The sequence below is a fragment of the Dipodomys ordii genome, unplaced genomic scaffold (assembly GCF_000151885.1).
Source record: "Dipodomys ordii isolate 6190 unplaced genomic scaffold, Dord_2.0 Scaffold38, whole genome shotgun sequence".
Taxonomy (NCBI): domain Eukaryota; kingdom Metazoa; phylum Chordata; class Mammalia; order Rodentia; family Heteromyidae; genus Dipodomys; species Dipodomys ordii.
Genome location: NW_012267254.1, coordinates 11684128 through 11705997, shown reverse-complemented (window position 1 = coordinate 11705997; position 21870 = coordinate 11684128).

The window sequence follows — 21870 nt, the reverse complement described above, 5'->3', positions numbered from 1 at the left end:
TAGCCTTTGGCAGTATTGCCATTTTCATGATATTAATCCTCCTAATCCAGGATATGGGAGGCTTTTCCACTTCCTTAGTTCTGCTTTAATTTCCTTTCTCAGGGTTTTGTTTTGTTTCATCTTTGTTTTTTGTTTTTCGGTCGTGGGGCTTGAACTCTGCACCTGAGCACTGTCCCTCTGCTCTTCAGCTCAAGACTAGGTCTCTACTCACTTGAACCACAGCAGCACTTCCAGTTTTCTGGTGGTTTATTGGAGATAAGAGTCTCCTGGTCTTTCCTGCTCTGGCTGGCTCTGCACCATGATCCTCAGATCTCAACCTCCTAAGTAGCTAGAATTACAGGCTTAGTAAGCCAACAGTTCCCGGCTTCTCAGGTTTTTGAAGTTTGCATCATAGAGGTCCTTCACTTCTTTAGTTAATTCCTAGGTATTTTATGTTTTGTGGAGCTACTACAGAAGGAGTTGCTTTCCTGATTTCAGCTGTGCTCTTCTCATTATTGGCATACATAAAAGCCATTGATTTTTGAGGCTTAATTCTATATCCCGCTACTTTGCCAAAGTTTTGAATCAGCTGGAGTAGATTGGGAGTGGAGTCCATGGGATTCTTTAAATACATGATCATGTCATCTGCGAAGAGGGAGAGTTTAACTTCTTCTTTCCCTATTTGGAACCCCTTTATGTTTGCATCTTATTGCTGTAGCTAGGCATTCTAAAACTAAATTGAAGAGAAGTGGAGAAAGTGGACATCCTTGTCTCCTTCCTGAGTTAAGAGGAAATGGCTTAAGCTTTTCACCATTAAGTATAATGCTGGCTGTAGGTTTGTCATACACAATCTTTATTCTATACAGGAATGTTCCCTTGGTTACTAGTTTCTCCAGAGCTTTCATCCTAAAGTGCTGTTGGATCTTGTCAAATGTTTTTTCTGCAGCTATTGAGTTAATAATGTGATTATTTTCCTTGCTCTTGTTGATGTGATTAATTACATTAATTGATTTGCATATATTGAACCAGGTTTGCATCCCTGAAATGAATCCTGTTTGATCATAGTGTATGATTTTTTTGGTGACTTGTTGAAGTTGATTGCCAAAATTTTGTTGAGGAAATTTGCATCAATGTTCATCAAAGAAATGGGTCTCTAGTTCTCTTTCTTTGATGAGTCCCTACCTGGTTTTGGGATGAGGGTTATGATGGCTTCATAGAAAGAGTTTGTTAGTCAACTTTCACTTCAATTTTATTGAACAGTTGGAAGAGTATTGATGTGAGTTCTGCTTTGAATAGCTGGTAGAATTCAGCTGTTAACCCATCTGGTCCTGGGCTTTTCTTGCATAGAAGGTCTCTTATTGCTGTTTCTATTTTTATGCTTGATATGGACCTGTTAAGTCGGAAAAATCATCTTGGTTCAGTTTGTCCATATAAATAGAAAATAGAAATTCTTCCATTTCTTCCAGAATCTCAAACTTACTAGCATAAAGGTTTGAGAAGTATTCCCGTATAATGTTCTGAATCTTGATTGTTTCTGTGGTAATGTTTCCATTCTCATCTCTGAGTTTCTTTATTTGGGTGTGATCTCTTTCTGGTAGGATTTGCTAAGGGTCTGTCAATTTTGTTAATTTTTTCAAACAACCAACTCTTTGTTTTGTTGATTCTTTCTATGGCTTTTTTGGACTTTAATTCATTTCATTCTGATTTAATTTTAATCATTTGTTTCTATCTACTGGATTTGGGTTTAATTTGTTGCTCTTATTCAAGGAGCTTCAAGCACCTCTTTAAATTGTTGGTTTCAGACCTCTTCAATTATTGACATAGGAACTCAGAGTTATAAATTTTCCTCTGAGTACTGCTTTTTCTATGTCCCAGAGGAGCTGGTATTTGTATGCTCATTTTTGTTGAATATCATGTTCCTTTGAATTTCCTTTCTAATCTCTTCCATGGCCCACTGGTGGTTCAACAGTGTGTTGTTCAGCCTTCATATCTTACAAGGTTTTCTTTTTTGGGGGGGGTCCTGGTCATGGGACCTTAACTCTGAGCCTGGGCACTGTCCCTCAGCCCTTCAGCTCAAGGCTAGCACTCTACCACTTGAGCCACAGCGCCATTTCTGGCTTTTTTTTCTGCTTATGTGGTTCTGAGGAATCGAACCCAGGAACTCATGCATGCAAGGCAAGTGCTCTACCACTGAGCCACCTTCCCAGCCCAACAGGGTTTTCTTTGGTGGCTTTTGGTGTTGAATTTTAATTTTATTCCCTTGTGGTCTGAGAATGTAGGGCATATATTCAATGCTTCTGTATTTGGACAGATTTGCTACCTAAAATATGGTCTATTTTAGAGAATGTTCCATGTGCTACTGAGAACAACGTGTATTCTAATGCTGCTGGGTGAAATATTCTATACATGTCTTTTAACTCTAGTTGGACTATGCAATTGTTTAGATCAGAGGTTTCTCTGTTGGGTTTTTGCCAGGTTGATCTATCCAGCAGGGAGAGTGGTGTGTTAAAGTCCCCAACTATTGTCTCTGGACATATGTGTGATTTTAGGGAAAAGTAGTGTTTCTTGGATAAATTTGGGTGGTCTGGTATTTGGTGAATAGATGTTTAGAATTGTTATATCATCCTGTAGGAGAGATCCCATTGTTAGTATGTAATGTCCTTCTTTATCTCTTCTCATTAATTTTAATTTGAATTCTATTTGATCTGGTATTAGGATTGCAATTCCTGACTGTTTATGGGGGCCATTTGCTTGGTAGATTTTGTTCCACTCTTTCACTTTCAGACTATGTTTGTTTTTGTGGGCAGCAGATAGAAGGATCTTGCTTTTTGATCAAACTAGACAATCTATGTCACTTAATTATAGAGTTAAGTTGATTAATATTAAGAGTTAGAATTGAGAGGTGTACCTGCCATGTTATCCACCTTATTGGGAGCTGTGCCTATTGGGTTCTTACTATGCTTATCTGATTCTTTGTTTCTCTGCCTTCATCATGTTCTTGTAGATTTTCTGTGTGTAGGACATCTTTAAGTATCTTTTGTAGTGCTGGTTTGTGGAAATATATTTTCAATTTTTCTATGCTGTGGAAGGTTTTTATTTGGCCTTCAGTTATGAAGGAGAGTTTAGCTGGGTACAGTATTCTTGGTTGATAGTTGTTTGTTTTTAGGGCTTGGCAAACATTATTCCAGGCTCTTCTTGCTTTCATGCTCTCTGCTGAGAAATCTTGTTTTCCCTTTATAGGTGATTGTTCTTTTCTCCTTGACAGCTTTAAGGTCCTTCCGTTGGTCTCTATTGATCCTGTGCAGATTACGATGTGATGGTGGGATGTCCTGTTCTGGGCTGGTCTATTTGAGGTTCTAAAGGCTACTTGTATCTGAATGGGCCTATTTTTTGGTATGTTTTGGAAGTTCTCAGCTATGATTCTGTTAAATAAATTTCCTAGACATTTAGCTTCTGTCTCTAAGCCCTCTTCTATACCCATTAGCCTTAAATTAGGCCTTCTGATGGTGTCTTCTATCTGTGAATTGATCTATTTCTTGGATTTGTCTTGAATACTTGTCTGTTCTTTCTCTATAATGTCTAGGCTGTTTTCAATCCCAGAAGATTCGATCTTCTGCATGGTCTAACCTACTGTCAAGACTTTCCACTTTTTTATTTCCTTTCCTTTTAATTGGTCAGATTTGATGGCTTCAATTTCCTTGTTGGAGCTTTGTTTTAGATCTTGTATAGATTTCATTAAATTCTTGATTTGGTTTTCAGTGTTCCTTCTCAAATCCCTTAGTTGAGTGGCTATATTTTCATTGGACTCCCTTTCCTTCTGTTGGAATTCATTTAACTTTCTGTTTGTGGCCTCTATGGATTCCATCAGCTTTGTGTTTGTGGACTCCATGAATCCCTCTTTTAATCTTTGGTTATTCTCATCACATTCACACAATTCCTCTAGTAATCTTTGCTTAGCCTCATCATGCTCATGCAATTCTTCTATTAATCTTTGTTTAGTTTAATCACACTCACACATTTCCCTATCATGCTCACAGGGAGACCTTTGCAGGCTTTCAATCTTTTCATTCACCATGTTTAGTAATAGTGTTTGTAGAGCATTTTGAGACCTCTCCTCTGGATTATTCATTAACTGCTCTGTTGCCTGTTTATCATGAGCAGGATATGAGGCTGCCTGACAAGATTTTTCTTGTGTTTCTACGGCTTGTTCTGCTCATTTGGGTATGAAAGCAAAACCAATACTTAGCTAGAACACTATTTCAAGACATGCATCAACCACGAGAGCCCTGTAGTTTCACAGATCTTTTGACACAGTGAAATTAGTACAGATACAATCTACTTCAACAACAGACAACTAGGGATCAATAAAGTAAAGAATGGATCAGGGGACCAGAAATTAATAGTTATGGGGAGAATTGTGAGGAGAAAATAAGAGTAGACCAATGTGGGGAGAAAAAGGAAAATAGGGAAGATAAGTAAGACCTAAATTCAGAGGGGGAGAAAAAGAGAGAAAGAAAGGAGAAGAAACAAAAAGAAAAGGGAAAAAATAAAATTTTAAAAAATTAGAAATGAAAAAGTTAAAACAATTATAAAAGAAAAATGAAATAATATTACAATTAAAGGAAGTAAAGTTGAGAAATTGTGAATTAAGTCATCAATGTCTGAATTAAGTTTGCACACAATGAAGGATAAGGTCCAAGTTATAAGGTATTCGGAGATGAAAAAAAAAAAAAAAAAGGACCAAAAAAAAAAAAGGACCAAAAGGGTAAAAGGAAAAAGAAAATATAAATATAGAAAAAAAAATTAAAGTAGAAAAAAATCTTTGATTTATTTGGGGGATCTTGTGTCTCCCCTGTGTCCATATCCAGCCTCTTGGTGGATTCTCTGATTTGCTTATGGTGTTTAATTTTCCTGTAGCCAAGTACATTTCTTAAATCAGTTTGTTTGAGCAGGCCAAATGAAGCTCTGCGTTACTGATGGGAGACAGGGGTACTTTGTTAACCTCCTCCCAGACTAGTTCAGTGGGAGGGGGAGATCTGCTTTGAGTGTCTCACAAGAGGGAAATGGCTTCTAGCTTGGAGTCCCTCAAGGGAGCTTGAATGTGGGTAGGGTTGTGGCCTGTCAGCAAACAGTAGCTTTTCCCTGAGGTGGTAGCTCCTGAGATATACTTGTAGCCCAGCCTGGAGCCACTCACAGGTTTTATGGTGTTCCAGTGTTGAATTTGTTTTCTTATATTTATTGTAAAAATACTGTACAGAGGGGTTACAGTATATGAATTGGTTTTCTTTTACCCTCCTACCATTGGGAGAGCTGCAGTCTTACAGAGGGGCATGGATACCTCTAACTGTGTTTACCCAGTGAAAAAAGTCACCCCACCCTTGATTTTTCAGCTATCTGCAGTCTTCGTGGGTCTGTGGTCAGCCAGATGAAGATTTCTTCTCCTTGTGGGTTTGTGCTGGTGGTGAGTAGAAGCTGCTCTGTCTGGGGCCTTTGTCCTAGGCTCTGTCGATATATTGAGAGCAGCTGTTGTCACCGCCTCCACCCAGATGCTGACGAGTGGTCGAATCTTTCTCCTTAAACAAGCTGTCTGAATTTTTCCTTTCTGGCCAAACTCTCTTTACTATGATGGCATACTTGGTGTACCTTAGATTTTTCACTGGAACACCAAACGTGGTTTCTACTCAAGAGCTTGGTAAGCTCCTAGCTGCTCCTCAGCCATCTTCCTCTGTCTCCAAAATAACAAATTTAATATAAAAATTATCTCCAAAATGGATTGCAATAAAAATGGTGAAAGTGTTTGAAAGAAAAAAACTTTTAAAAAGAAACACAGGGTGATTTTAAAAGCATATTATTTCACACATTAAAATAATAGATAATTCTTACATGAGTTAATCTTTTGAAAATAATTGAAAAGGATATGATATATTCTCATTTTTTCAATTTATCATAACTCCAACACTAAATGCTATTTTTATGTCTGCTTAATGTCAGAAGTCTATGACTTGAAAGTAATAAAATGAGTTTCCCATATCCAGCATAGTACTTGATATCTAACAGACACTAAATAAATACCTTTGAAATAAAATTACAAGAAAACTGGTAGTCCAAATTAAATGATAATTACAAATACAAAACTACTAAGTAGAACCTTAAAGTTTTGCAGAAAAGAGTGGTAATTGTTATTGTTTTCCTTATCCAAGAATTCACAAATGGTTAAGCTCTATATGCTTTATATAATGCATTATTTTTCTTATATATGAAAAATATCTTTTTATCTTATCATTGTCAAATGGGAAAAATTTGATGATAAGTCAACATCTATTCCTAAACAAAAGCAATTTTTAGTTAATACATATGTATATATATAATTATCTTAATTTAATCAAAATTATAGTGAACTAAAAATCTAGAAATCTTACATTATAATTAGAGCTAAGGCCACATAGAAAATATCATTTAATATTTTTATTAGAAATTTTAGGTTTTGCAATAAGGTAAAGCATAATGTTTAAAAAGAAGAAACAATTTTATTTGTTTTATGTGTTGCTGTTTAATTGGAGAATCTCCTTTAAAATTATTAGAAGTAATAATAAATGATTACTTACAAAATGATCAAAATTGTTTATCTTTCTTATGCAAAAGCCTACATCAGTTAGATGCTACTAAAAAGATAGAGTAAACCATAAGAACAAATATTATAAAATATACAGGTTTTATGTCTTAAAAACATTTAAATTACTAAGGCATTTAAAAGATTTTATTCAGTGAAGATGTAAACCAATTTCCCAAATGGAAACTCAAGCGTAAAGACATGCCAATTCATTCCCAAATTAAGTCTACAAAATGAACAAAATTTTAAACAAATTTTTAAGTAATATTCTTTTTGGACCTTGTGATAGAATGGTTGTAATATATACCTGAATAATAAATATGCAAAAATAACCAATTTTTTCAGGGGATTAATGGAATGCTCTACTAGATATCAAAATACTTTCCCTTATTCATTAATTTGTTCATATGCTCTCACTTAAATCATTAATGAAATACCATTCAGAACAGAAGAAGCCAAAAATCTAGAATTTAGTTTAACGGGTAAATAATCTTCAACTCATCTTGGGAAACAAAAGGCATTAACTCTACCTCTTAAAACACTTTCCTTCCCTTCCCTTACTTCTATTATCATCCTCATACATGGTCATAGATCATTAATTTTACTCCCAAATTATAGATTAAAAAAAACTAAAAAAGTGTAAGGTGAAGTAACTTTCCTAAGTGGTACACATCTGGTAAAGAGGGAAATCCAGATCTGAATTCAAAGTACTTGATACTAGAATTGATATTCTTTAGTACTGCCTTTCTAGAAATGCACATCATTGACCATTGATCCTTCAGTACACAACCTTGAACATATTTGTTGTTATGGTTTGGAGACAAAGTTACTTCTCAAAAATCTCCTGTGTTGGTCTCCAACTAATGAACGCAATGATTAAAAGGAAATTACATTGAAAGTTCTCTGACCTAATAAGTGAATTAATCCTTTATGGATTCATAATACAAAAGCATTTTTGAGAGGCAGTGGAAAGTAAAAGAAAGGACCTAGTTGAAAGAAGTAAGGCACTGCAAAGATACACCTGTTTCTGGTACCTTCCTGTGTCTGCTTCTTAGCTCCCATGAGATAAATTGTTTGTCTCCATTATGCCCTCTCCACTATGATATTCTGCCTTACCTGAGGCCCAAAGCATTTGGACTAGCTCACTCTAGTTGGAAACCCCTGAAACAATCACTCAAAATAAATTCTGGGTTTTTTTGGTCAGATATTTTGTTATAGAAACTAAATCTGACCATACATCCATCAATCAAAATTCTACCATATTACACTCACTCCTTCAGCAAAATGTATAAACATTTATTCTTTGCCAAACACATGGGTGACACTGGCTAAAGACCATAAATTCTAAAGTATGGTTTCTTATCATATGGAATTTAGAATCTGCTCCATCAGAGTCTAGGGAGCTAATGACCATATAAATAAACACAATTACAATACATACATAATGATCTATTTATGGTTAAGCATTGATCTATCATCTCTTGAAGAGGAAAATAGGATTCTAAGGGCAATAATAGTAATTTAAATTGGAATATCAAAGTCTAGAGGATCAAGACCCTGAGTTCATAGACTAATACTGTAAAATAGATGATGAATATAGATACACAGATAAATAGCCCTCAGGGGGATATTAGCCTAAGGAAAAATGATAAAAAGTGTTGAGTTGAAGTAAGAACTACCATAGTTTGAGTTTTTTGTCCTCTAAAAATTTTTATGTTGAAATTTTAATACTCAAGTTGATGGTATTAGTAGGAAGGTCAGTATTTGGGAGATGGTCACAGTCCTCGTGAATGTGATTGGTACCCTATAAACAAACCCTAGAGAGACATTTCTTCTCTCCAATATGTGAGGATCTGAAAAGAGGACACTATTGATGAGCCAGAAAACAGGTAAAGCAAGCTACTTAATCTGTTAGTCCGTTGATCTGCGACTGCTTAATCTTTGTCACTGTGAGAAATAAATTGTTGTCATCCAATTTATTTGGCATTTGGTTATATATGACATCCTAAACTGACTAACACAAGTAATGAGTGAGTGAAAGTTATTTTCTATGTAATAAAAGATATTAATCTATCCATTTTAAGCCTGTCTTTGCTATTTATTATCCATTTAAACATTTCCTCATTTCAAGCATTATAAATATGTTTGCTTATATTTTTTCTAGAGAGCTAATACAGCACAACATTTATAGCATAGTGCTTATTATATTCCAGACACCCTTCTAATTGTTTTACTTGCATTAATTTACCTAATCCTCACAATAACCATGCAAGGCATCTTTTATTATCCCCATTCTATAGAAGAGTGTAGAGACATGAAAAGATAAGGTGACTTACTTACTGTTATATAACCAGTATCTTTTAGTGCCAAGTATTCAGACCTTCTAAGTCTTAACATTTTGTTCTCCAAATATTCCTTTAAATTTTTACATTAAGATATTTAATCCATCTACAAATCCTTAGTGATAAAAGCTTTGTTTTTGTTTAGCTTTCTTCCTAAATGGTTAATCAATGGCCCCCAAATAATTTTCTACTATAACCGTTCTTTGTTTGTTTGTTCTTTTTCAATTATCTTTAAGTAGTTGTACAATGGATTTGACATTTATCAAAATAGTTTATGAATACAATATATCTTGATCAATGTCACCCCTTTCATCATTCTTACACACCTTCTCCAACCCATCCTTTCTCTCATTCTTAATTTTGTTGTATATACAGTGGATTCTTGACTTCATTCTCCCCCTCTTCTCCTCTTTATTCATCTACCCTTTTCCTCTTGACCCTTATCCCACCCCTTTTAAGTACCTGCTTCCTGGTATTTTATTTTACTTAAGTTCGATCTTGCCTTTCTAATGAATTACACTATTTAAGAACTCCCTTGAATCTGCTATTCTTAAAGTGTACTTTAGCAATACTGAATTCATAACATTTTAAACTTCTTTTTAAGCTTTTTATTATTCTGAAGGATCAATTTGACTATTCCTATATGGATAACACTGTCTTCAAATTACTATATCTTCTTTACACAAAGCAAGATCACAACTCAGGTTTAAAATATAGTCTAAAATGTGGCATTTTCTTTACTATTAAATACTCATTCACTTTTATATTAACACAAAACACTTTCATTTATAAGCGCTTCCAGAACAATCATTAGAATTCTACTACTTACTGAAAATTTAAGCATGTATTGAGTACCTATTCTTTTCCCTGAGTTGTATTAGATACTAGAAACACAAAGAAACAAGATGTGGTCCTTGACATAAAAGGACTTCCTGTTCTGCAGCAGGGAACAGAGAAGTCAGGCATAATAGTGCTGTAAATCAGATGGAGACAGACAGACAGGCAGACAGAACACATTACTAAGACTGACTTCCACAGAGAAAGTGTAGCTTAAGCTGGGTTTTAAATACTAGGTGAGAGTCAGTGGGATTTTAGAAAATGGTAAAAGATCATTCTAAGCAACAAAAATTGTGTGCAAACCAGAGATACACGAGGAATTATCAATGGTTTGGCCCAGATGGTGCACTGAGTTGAGGACGAGCAATCCATGTAATTTGAGAAGCACACAGATGTCAGTTTATGAAGCTTTGTATATATGATGAAATGTTTGGATTCTTAAGATAATGGGAACTCAATAATTTTAAATAGAAAAATGACATGATTTGTTTCTACAACTCACACAAATAAAACTAAGTGTTCAAAGTTAAAAAATTATATAAAATCACAGGATATTAGAAATCAATTTAAAAATAGCTTCAACTGAATGACTACAGAAGGTCCCCAGTAGTGAACAGGAATGCAGTGGTATGTTTTCCTGATCCTAGTAAATATATAGATATAGATATATGGCAGTTATATATAGATATATCTGCCATTAACCATCTATCTCATCAGTGACAAGAACATGAAGTGAACCATTTATGAAAACAACTTCTGTATGGAAACAAGTAAAGGTCCCCTTTAGAGTTGGAAAATGAAAAGTCATGTGAGATAGCAATGTCCTATGGGTCAAGATCAGTGAACATGTTAGAGCTTAATTTCTGATCATTGCTAAAGGACCCCTAGTTCAAAAGTCTACTAAGAAATACCAAGTCATATCACTGGAATTAAACAATAGTCTTCTCTTGGGCCCAGACTGTACATATACTATACAAAGAACAGACATTATAGCGTTAATAGTTTCTAGCATGTCAGGTTCTATACCAGGCATTTTTTAAAGAATATTGAACTTCATGGTAGAGTTTGAAATTCTGTATTGATATTCCTCAAGAACTGTTCTTTCTGCTAAGGATTGTTTTTGATATTTGGGGTTTTTACTGTTCCATATAAATTTTTGGGTTGCTTCTTCTATTTCATTGAAGAATGAGGTAGGGATATTTATAGGTATCTCATTGAATTTGTAGATAGCTTTTGGCAAGATTGCCATTTTCACAATGTTAATTCTCCCAACCCAAGAGAATGGGAGGTTTTTTCCCTTCCCAAGTTCCTTTTTTACATTTTTTAAAATTTTCATCATAGAGGCCCTTGACTTCTTTATTTAAGTTAATTCCTAGGTATTTTATTTTTGTGGGAATATTACAAAAGGAGTTACTTTCCTGATTTCAGTCACACTCTTCTCATTGTTGGCATTCAAAAAGCCATTGATTTTTGAGGGTTAATTTTATACCCTGCTACTTTGCCCAAGTTTCTACTCAGGTCAAGTAATTTGGTAGTGGAGTCCATGGGATTCTTTAAATCCAAGATCATGTCATTTACAAAGATGGAGAGTTTTACTTCATCTTTCCCTATTTGGATCCCCTTTATGTTTGCATCTTGTCTTACTGCTCTAGCTAAGCATTCTAATACTAAATTGAATAGAAGTGGAGGGAGTGACATCCTTGTCTCATTCCTGAGTATAGACGAAATGACTTTAGCTTTTCACCATTAAGTATAATGCTGGCTGTGGGTTTGTCATACACAGCCATTATTATATGGAGAAATGTTCCATGGATTCCTAGATTTTCCAGAGCCTTTATCATAAAGGGGTGTTGGATCTTGTCAATTTGTTTCTGCCTCTATTGAGATGATTGTGTGGTTCTTTTCCTTGTTCTTGTTGATGTGATGAATCATATTAACTGATTTGTATATAGGGAACCAGCTTTGCATCCCTGAAATGAATCCTGTTTTGTCATGGAGTATGATGTTTTTTGATGAGTTTTTGAAGTCGATTAGCCAAAATTTTGTTGAGAAGTTTTGCATCAAAGTTCATCAAAGAAATGGGTCTATAGTTGGCTTTCTTTGATGAGTCCTTGCCTGGTTTTGAGATAAGGGTTATGATGGCTTCAAAGAAAGACTTTGGTAGTGAGTTTTCACTTTCAAATTCACTGATGGATTGGAGGAGCATTCGTGTGAGTTCTGCTTTGAAGGCCTTGAAGAATTCAGCTGTAAATCCATCTGGTCCTGGGCAATTCTGGCAAATTCGATCCACAAATTCTATCTACAAATGCAATGCGATATCTATCAATATCCCAACCTCATTCTTCAATGAAATACAATAAGCAACCCAAAAATTCATATGAAACAATAAACGACCCAAAATAGCAAAAACAATCCTTAGCAGAAAGAACAGTGCTGGAAGAATATGAATACCAAATTTCAAACTCTACTACATAGCCATAGTAATCAAAACAGCTTGGTACTGGCATAAGAACAGACCTGAGGACCAAAGGAACACAACTGAAGACCCAGAAATGAGCCCACAGACCTATAGCTGCCTAATCTTCGATAAGGGAGCTAAAACAAAATAGGATGGAAGAAAGACAGCCTTTTCAGTAAATGGTGCTGGCAAGATTGGTTAATCACCAGAGAAAACTAAAGCTAGATCCATGTTTATCACCCTGCACCAGAAATAACTCCAAATGGAACAAAGACTATGAAGTCAAAGCAGACTCCCCAAAAACATTGCAGGAAGGAATAGGAGAAACTCAAGGGCTCCTTGGCATAGGCCAAAATTTTCTTAATAAAGACACAAAAACAAATCAAGGAAAGAAGCTGGACAAATGGGATTGCATGAATTTACAGAGTTTCTGCATGGCAAAGGACATAGCTAGTAAGATCAGTAGAAAGCCCACAGATTGGGAGAAGATTTTCACTAGCCATAAAATGGACAAGGGTCTCATATCTAAAATATACTTAGAACTCAAAAAATTAAATCCCCCAACAACAAATCCTCAGAGAAACAACTGCCTAATAAATAAGTGGGCTTCACGGAATGGGAGAAGATCTTTACTCACCATACAACAGACAAGGGTCTCATATCTAAAATATACCTGGAACTCAAAAAATTAAATATTCCAACAACAAATCCTCAAAGAAACAACTGCCCAATAAATAAGTGGGCTAAAGACTTAGAAATTTCTCTAAAGAGGAATGAAGGATGGCCAATAGACACATGAAGATATGCTCAACCTCCCTAGGCATAAAAGAAATGCAAATCAAAACAACATTGAGATACCACCTCACTCCAGTTAGAATGGCTAAAATCAAGAACTCTAAAAACAACAGATGCTGGAGGGGATGTGGACAGAAGGGAATCTTACTGCATTGTTGGTGGGAGTGTAAACTTGTTCAACCATTTTGGAAAGTAGTATGGAGATTCCTCAAAAGACTCCACATAGAGCTCCCCTATGACCCAGCAATCTTGGGCATTTACCCAAATGTTTAAAAACAAGGCCACACTAAAGGTACCAGCACGACTATGTTTATTGCAGCACTATTTACTATAGCTAAGATATGGAACCAACCCAGATGCCCCTCAGTAGATGAATGGATCAAGAAAATGTGGTATATATACACAATGGAATTCTATGCCTCCATCAGAAAGAATGACATTGCCCCATTTGTTAGGAAATGGAAAGACTTGGAAAAAATTATATTAAGTGAAGTAAGCCAGGCCCAAAGAAATGTAAGTCCCATGGCTTCCCTTATGCTCAATAACTAGTATATGGCTGGGACAAGCAGAAAAGGTCAAAAGCTATGTACATATGAACAGGTAAGATGCTGTTAAGCAAAATCAACCCCAAGATAGAGAAACAAGTGGTTTTTCTTTCTTGCTATTGTTTCTAATGTATTTACAATGTACCATGTGATTTTTGTGTGTGTGTGTTTTTGTATGTTCCTCCCTCATGGTATAACCCCTGTTTTCACTGCATTTGATGTTGGTGCCCTGAATCTTGTATACACTTTTCTAGCTTGGGGAGGAAAGGGAAAAAAACAAAATGTTTAAATAGGGATACAAGTTGACCCATTGTAACAATGAGATGTACAAGACACTATGTTGAAAAACAAACTTTACAATATGGGGGGGGGAGGAAGGGGGATTATAGTTATGGAGGTGGGAGGGTAGGGAGGGTAGGGGAAAAGCAAAGGAGTAGGTTACAATGCTTGATAGGAAATGCACTCATTACCTTGCTCATGTAACTGTAACACCTCTGTACAGTATTTTTACAATAAAAATGTGTTTAAAAAAAGATGTTAAGTAAAATGAATAGGCGGACCCATTGCAAAAATGAGATGTACAAGACCTTTTGTCGAATAATGAACTTTACAACTTTGGCGGAGGCAGGGTGCAGGAGGGGCGGGAGGGAGCAGGAGTAGGGGAGTGGGAGATGGGAAGGGATGGGAAGAGGAAACAAAGGAGGAGGCAACAATGCTTGATAAGAAATGTACTCATTACCTTACTCATGTAATTTTAACCCCTTTGTATGGTATTTTCACAATTTAAAAAAAAGATGTTAAGTGAAATGAACCCCAAGATAGGAACTCAACTATTTTTTTCTTGCTTGCTATTGTTTTTAATATATATATATATATATATATATATATATATTGTACTATGTGATTTTTTTGTTTCTTTTGTATGTGCTTCCCCCACAGTATAACCCCTGTTTTCACTGTATTTGATGTCGGTGCCCTGCATCTTGCATATACATTTTTCTAATTTGGGGAGGGGAAGGGAAATAACAAAATGCTGAAATAAATATACAGGTTGGTGCATTATAACAATGAGATATATAAGACACTATGGTGAGACTGAAATTTACAACTTGGGGAGGGGTGAGGGAGTAGTTGGGTAGGTAGGGAAAAAAGGGATGGTAGGGGGAAAAAGAAAGGAGGAGGCAACAATGCTCCATAAGAAATGTACTCATTACCTTACTCATGTTACTATAACTCCTCTGTACACTATTTTTACAATAAAAACATAAAAAAGAATATGTAACTTAATTATTAAAGATACTGCCCTTATTGCAATGAGGACTACCTTGGCTTCAGTGGATAGAAACCTCAAGTCAGCCTTTTATTTATTATTTATTTATTGTCGGTTGTGGGGCTTGAACTCTGGGCCTGGGCGCTGTCCCTCAGCTCTTCAGCTCAAGGCGAGCGCTCTACCACTTGAGCTACAGCGCCACTTCCGGTTTTCTGGTGGTTTATTGGAGATAGGAGTCTCACGGTCTCTCCTGCCCGGGCTGGCTTTGAACCGCGATCCTCAGATCTCAGCCTCCTGAGTAGCTAGGATTACAGGCATGAGCCTCCAGTGCCCGGCTCTCAAGTCAGCCTTTTAAAAAAGAATTTTAAGCTGTGTGCCTGTGGCTCACATGTAAACCTAGCTATCAGGAGGCTGATATCTGAGGATCATGGTTCAAAGCCAGCCCAGGCAGGAAGGTCCATGAGACTCTTACCTACAATAAACCACCAGAAAATGGGAAGTGGTGTTGTGGCTCAAGTGGTAGAGTGCTAGCCTTGAGCTGAAGAGCTGAGGGACAGCGCCCAGGCCCAGAGTTCAAGCCCCATGACCAACCAAAAAAAAAAAAAAGAATTTTTAAAGAGCATGGAGAACTTACTGATTTATATAAATAAAAACCTGCTAATCTAAACAACTTGATGCAGGGACTCAGATAGTGTTATTATTTCATTCATATTGTGAAGCTGATTTATTCTGAGACATTCTGAATGTTTGCAATCATAAAATGACCACATTACCTCACCTAAGCATCCAAAAGAAAATTTTCTCCCAAAATCTCTTCTTCCTGATTATCTTTCTGCAGATGTTTAAAAATAACTCTCATTGACTATGTATCCCTACTCATTGATGTGAATAAGCATATGATTAACTAAGATTCTCTCGTGGCTGGGATTGAAGGTGAAAGGGAAGCAATTACATCTAAAGAAATGAAAAAACTGAAATGAGAAAGTTTAAGCCCAGAGGGATAAAGTGATTTCATCAAGGTTTTACAATGATTTGAAAAAAATGGAAACCAGAACTTAGTCTTGTTTGACTCTAATTCCCAATTCCTTTTAGCATACCACATTATCACAATGTATGTACTATAACTGAACTTGTCAAGAAGCCAAAACACCTGAATTTATACATAATAGCAATAAATCACCGTAAAAGGAACTCTAACATTGACTATCTCAAGCAGAGGAAAATTCAGAAGTCTCTGATTGGCTATAGAATGTTTGTGGATATCACTGTACCAAAAGATTAACTTTCCTGTTAAAAACAGTTCTTAAATGGAAAAAAATCAGTGGAAAGGTTTTGGTCTATTAGTTAATGAAGCTGAAGGATTTTTAACCAAATGTGGCTCTTTAAGTATCCTTTGTTATTTATATTCGTTTTTGAGCCTTAAAATGCATATAGATATTTTCTAAATCATTCCAAGACAGAAATGTTTTTTTTTGTTTGCTTGTTGTGGGGTTTTGTGTGTGTCTGTGTGTGTGTGTGTGTGTGTGTGTGTGTGTGTGTGTGTGTGTGTGTGCGTGTGTTTTGCCAGTTGTGGGGCCTGAACTCCAGGCTAGCACTCTACCACTTGAGCAACAGGACCACTTCTGGCTTTTTCTACTTATATGGGCTGAGGAATCAAACCCAGGGCCTCATGCATTCAAGACACCCACTCTACCATTAAGCCACCTTCCCAGCCCCATCCAAGACAGAAATTGGTGAATAAGTATCACCACTTTTTTGCTGCACAATTCTAAGCAGGCGTCGGTTTCTTCATCTGTAAAGGAAGTTTACAATTCATAAAATTGTTGTAGTAATTATATATAATAATGTTATGAAGGATCTGAAACAGAGAAAATGCTCAGCAAATACAAATTTAATGACTTACTTTTCTTTTTAGCTTATCCTCTAACTTTATAAGCAATGTAAGTCATTCTGGTAGATCTATCACAAACAAAGAAATTCCTACACTTTTTGTTAGCTTGTGTCTAGTTATTACCAAACAAGCAATAATCTGTCAATAAAACCTACAAGTGCTTTCTTTTAAGAATCTTTCATTGACATTGAATCAAACATATAAGGTTTTATCTATGTGGGTTTGATCACAGAAACTAATAAAAAGTATTTTCTAAATAAAAAAAAGAATCTTACACTGAGTCTCTTTATGAAATGAAAATTCCTCTTGAGACACAGTAAATTGATCTCTAATTTGTATGCTTTCTATCTTCATATACCCCTCTGTTCAGACATACAGGTTTTTTTTTAATCCTGGACAAAGGGTCCTCCTGAATAATGATTATAGACTCTTCTATTTTAGACCTTTGATCAGAAAAGCCTTCATTTTCTCAATGCTGTCAGTTAAGGAAAATGTTCTAAATGCATTTTTACCACCTCTTTAAGCAAAAACATGCTCTATGATGGGGTAAAGGCTGTAGGTCTGAGATTGGGTCAGCCATTAATGTACTGAAGTCAGAGGGACTGCCCAGAAAGAGCAAATAATTCAAGAAGGGAGAAATACTGGTAATTAGAACATCTCAGCTTTATGGCATTAATAATACTTAAGGGACACTGAGATTTACATACACAATTCAGTAGTCTAGTTAAAGAAGAGTGTAGCATTCAATCATGAAAGGGAGAAGGACACGATTCCATAATACATTATGGTTGTGATTGCATAGCACAGGGCCAAAATATATCTGAAAGTCATTTGTTTCCATTTTATTACAGTTTACAAATTCTAGGCCTAATCTTAGACATTAGCGCTCCAGTCTAGATGTATAATAGCCTCTATCTAATCCTATGAGCCATTACAACAGTTTATAGTGTCATCCACAAGAGCCTGGTGGATCCACATTTTGGTTATGAAATACAGAACTATTAAACAGATGAGGGGGTACAAGCTAAACTGAAAACACAGCACAGAAACACCAATTTACTTGTAAGTTCATGAGAGATTTGCCTCTAATTTATACAATGAAAGCATTACTTTGCCCTGAAAAGAAGAGGGAATGATAACTGGATGTAAGAGATTAATAAAAAACAGAGATTATGACATTTTTTAAAATAATCATTCAGTTAAATGATAAAACATTGTAATAAAACAATTTCTATAACAAAATCCTCCGGGATGCCTTAGTTGCTACATATTTTGATAAATAAGCACAGTTTTGGAAATTTTGTGTCATTGTGTCAAGGTTTTCTAAAACCCCATTACAATAACAAAATGGTCCCTCTAAATAATTGAAGCAACAATAAAAGCAAAGTGACCAGAAGAAAAGGGAAATTTAGTGACTAGTAAAAGGAAGGAATATCCAAGAAATAGTGAAAACATTTATTAAATCATGCTTAGCAGGACCACTATAAGACTACATTGCAAACATGTTGTTCTTTCTCAAAAGTAACACAATTTACCTTTCTAAAACAGCATTCTGCATTTCCAGAAGTAGAACACAGATAACGGGCAATATCATACAAACATAAAAAATACCCTAAGTACAATATATATTAAAATGTAAATAATGTGTAAGGTTCAATGATGAAATGAGGATGTAGGAGGGAAGGGATGGTAGGGGGAAAACAAAGGAGGAGCCACAGGTGTGTGTGTGTATATATATATATATATTTTTGGTCCGGTCGTGGGGCCTGAACTCTGGGCCTGGACGCTGTCCCTCAGCTCTTCAGCTCAAGGCTAGAGCTCTACCACTTGAGCCACAGTGCCACTTCCAGTTTTTTTTTTTTTTTTTGCTTATGTGGTGCTGAGGAATTGAACCCAGGGCCTCATGCATGCAAGGCAAGCGCTCTACCACTGAGCCACCTTCCCAGCCCAACACAGGTATATTTTTAATTTGTGCTTTTTAAAATTTTTTTCTGGTACTTCTACAATGAGCTACTTCAATCGAGGAGAAATTTTTATTATTTATACAACCTGTTACCTGACTTTCCCTGCAAAAAGTATTTGATCATGATACTACATTAATTAGATGTTTTAAAAAAAAAACCTTTAATATTATCCCTACACTGTCTACAGAATTAATTACAGATTCCTCAGTTTGCCCTGCAAAGCCCTACTCAATAGGATCCCAAATTCTATTTGTAGCCTTATCTCCCACCAAGCCCCACAGGAACCCTGCATTGCAGACAAACATTCCCTGTGTGTTTCCATCCCTGGTTTTTGTTTTCACTCTTTGTGCTTAGATAAGCTTTTTGTGTATCTCTGCTTATGAAATCATACCCATATTCCAAAGCTTGCTTCAATGCCACAACCCCAGGAAACCTGTTCCCATCTACCCATTTACTTTTAACCTCATTCTCCTTTGAATTGACATTATGTTTTGCTCTTTGCTATTATATAGTTCTTATATTTTGGCCTTATTATAATTATTCGCATAATTATATTTTCCTAGCCAAGAGTAGCAGAGCCTGGAGGACAGGACTAGATCTTACTCCTTATTGGACCACCCACAGGGCCTAGCAGAGTGCCTTTGTAAAATGGCAATATTGGCTGAATTAACTCCAATTCTGGTGTAACAAACATGTTGTACGGTTAAATGATGAGCCAAATATTTTGGGCCAATAAGGCAAGATAAGAATTGTTTTAAAAATATAAAAAAACATAAGCTCAGAGAGGTAAAATGATTTGACACACCTCTGGCTTTTAACCATCAATAGTGCTGGGATAAGTAGTTGTCACCTACTTGTCTATCCCTAAGGCAAGTCTGTGAGCATCAACAATTGAAAAAATACCAAAATCCCCTCAACTTCATATTCTAAAATGGACATTTTCACACATTTTACTAGCTGCCCCCACAAAAAAAGAGAGGAAAAAAAAAGGGTTGTAGCCAAGAAAACTGAATTAAGAAGAAAGGAAAAAGAAGGGACAGCTGGTGCCTTTTTTTTTGTAAATCTCCAGTCCTGAACACAAAGCCTATCACAAAAGTGCTTAATTAACATGTTGAACTAAACTGAACTCCTACACTAACAAAAATGAAATATTTTAAGAGAAATAACTGATCACATACCTTTGTTGGAGCAAGTGATTACCACTCTTGATATTTAGCACTTAACATTTAGTATCTGCTATTATTACTTGATACTGTCATTTTATAGATAGCTACCTGTTTATCTGTGTGAAACCACCAAATACCCTTAAAGCCCAGGAATGATGAACTCAGGCCTAAGACTCCACCTTTCAAATATAATTGCTCCCGGGAGGTTCTTGTGATTTCACTTGTTCATTCATTTCTTTGTTAAGTAACAGGATTTCAAAACAGAATTCAGAGCCAAAACAAATACCTGCAGCCAAAAGCAGCAGGAGGAATCTCACTCTGTTTGAGGGTATATGTGGGTGCATTTAAATGTGGGAGAGAGAGAGAAAAAATGAGAGGTGAGAAAGATAGAAACAGATCTAAAGTGGTTTAAGATTTTTAATGAATCTTTCAGATAATCAAAAGGAAAAGGTGATTTTTTCCTGTTTAGTGAAAAGAAGAAAAATAGTATTTCCCTTACCAAGGTGTAAAATTATTCAACAGACCCAAAGTGGCATGTAGTGCATGATTTTGTTATGTCTCAGAATATGAATTCAGTGTAGGAAACCAAATATTTTAGTTGAAAGTTCTTTCACATCTGTCTTCAAAAACCAACATTCACAATTCATCATGAAAATATGCTTGTAGCACAAGTAGCTGAGTTTGAATCAAATGAACAGAATTTGGGCTTATATATCATACATGTAGAACAAATTAGTTTTCTTGATTTATCATGGAAAAAAGTGATAGGTTTTGAAAAACAGACTCTGCTGAGAAATTGACCTTTCAGTCTACAAACATACCATTTAATTTACAAGAGAAGTAAACCTTTTTGAATTGTATTTACCCAGTGCTTTAATAAAGGTTAGGCTTCTCAAAAACAATTGTAAATGTGGCATTTAACTTCTCATATTTTCTGAAGCATTACACGAATCATGGGATTCAAAAAGAATGACCAAATAATAATAATAAAACAATATTGGGGTTTCTCACCAGGGTAAAATAAAATACACAGTCTACAGATTAAAATTACAGATTTAAAATTTTACAATTCAAAACTCACTCACTCACCTTATTGGGTTTCAGAAAAATGTCATTAACATCTCCCTAGGGGAAAAGATAGCATCACATCCATTAATTCATTCATAATGCAATGCTTATTATGGATACAAACTCCTCTTATTAGTTACTGAAAGCATATGATTGTTAAAATATAAGAAGATCATTGGGTAAAAAACATAGTAATTAGAAGCCAAGAAGTGAAATCTCACACTAAATACAAAGATTTTATTTTGCTGTTCTACACAAAAGAAGGCACATGTTAGGATAAGTGTTTAACTACTATATTTCAAAGTATTCTGATTCTAATAATTTAAAAAACATTATGCATACTTTATGCATATGCACTTTTACAAAATGTTATACTTCTGTTGTCATTAGGTAGGATTCAAAATGTCCAAATATAACAAAATCTGATCAAGAATGTAGCTTATGGAGACAGAAATGCCTAAGTTCCAAATATGGCTCTGGTTTCTGCAGCGTAACTTTAGGCAAAATACTCAGCCTTTTTGAACTACATTCTAAAATGCCTTATTTCTTTATTTTTTAATTTAATTTAATTTTATTTGTGAACATACTGTACAGAGGGGTTACAATTACATGGGCAGGATAATGAATACATTTCTTACCAAGCATTGCATCCTCTTCCTATGTTTACCCTTCACATCACTTCCCAGCCTCCCACCTCCCCCCCAATCCCAATCCTTCTCCTTCCCCCCTTCCACCCCTCCCGCACCGACGATGTAAAGCTCGTTTTGGACAAGACAACTTGTACTTCTCATTGTTGCAACAGGTCCACCTGTATCCTTAAACAACTGGTTTTTCCCCATCTCCTCTACAAGTTATACTGACATCAAATATAGTGAAAGCAGGGGTTATACTGTGGGGGAGGGACATACAAAGCAACAAAGAGATAATCTTATAAATGCTTTAGAA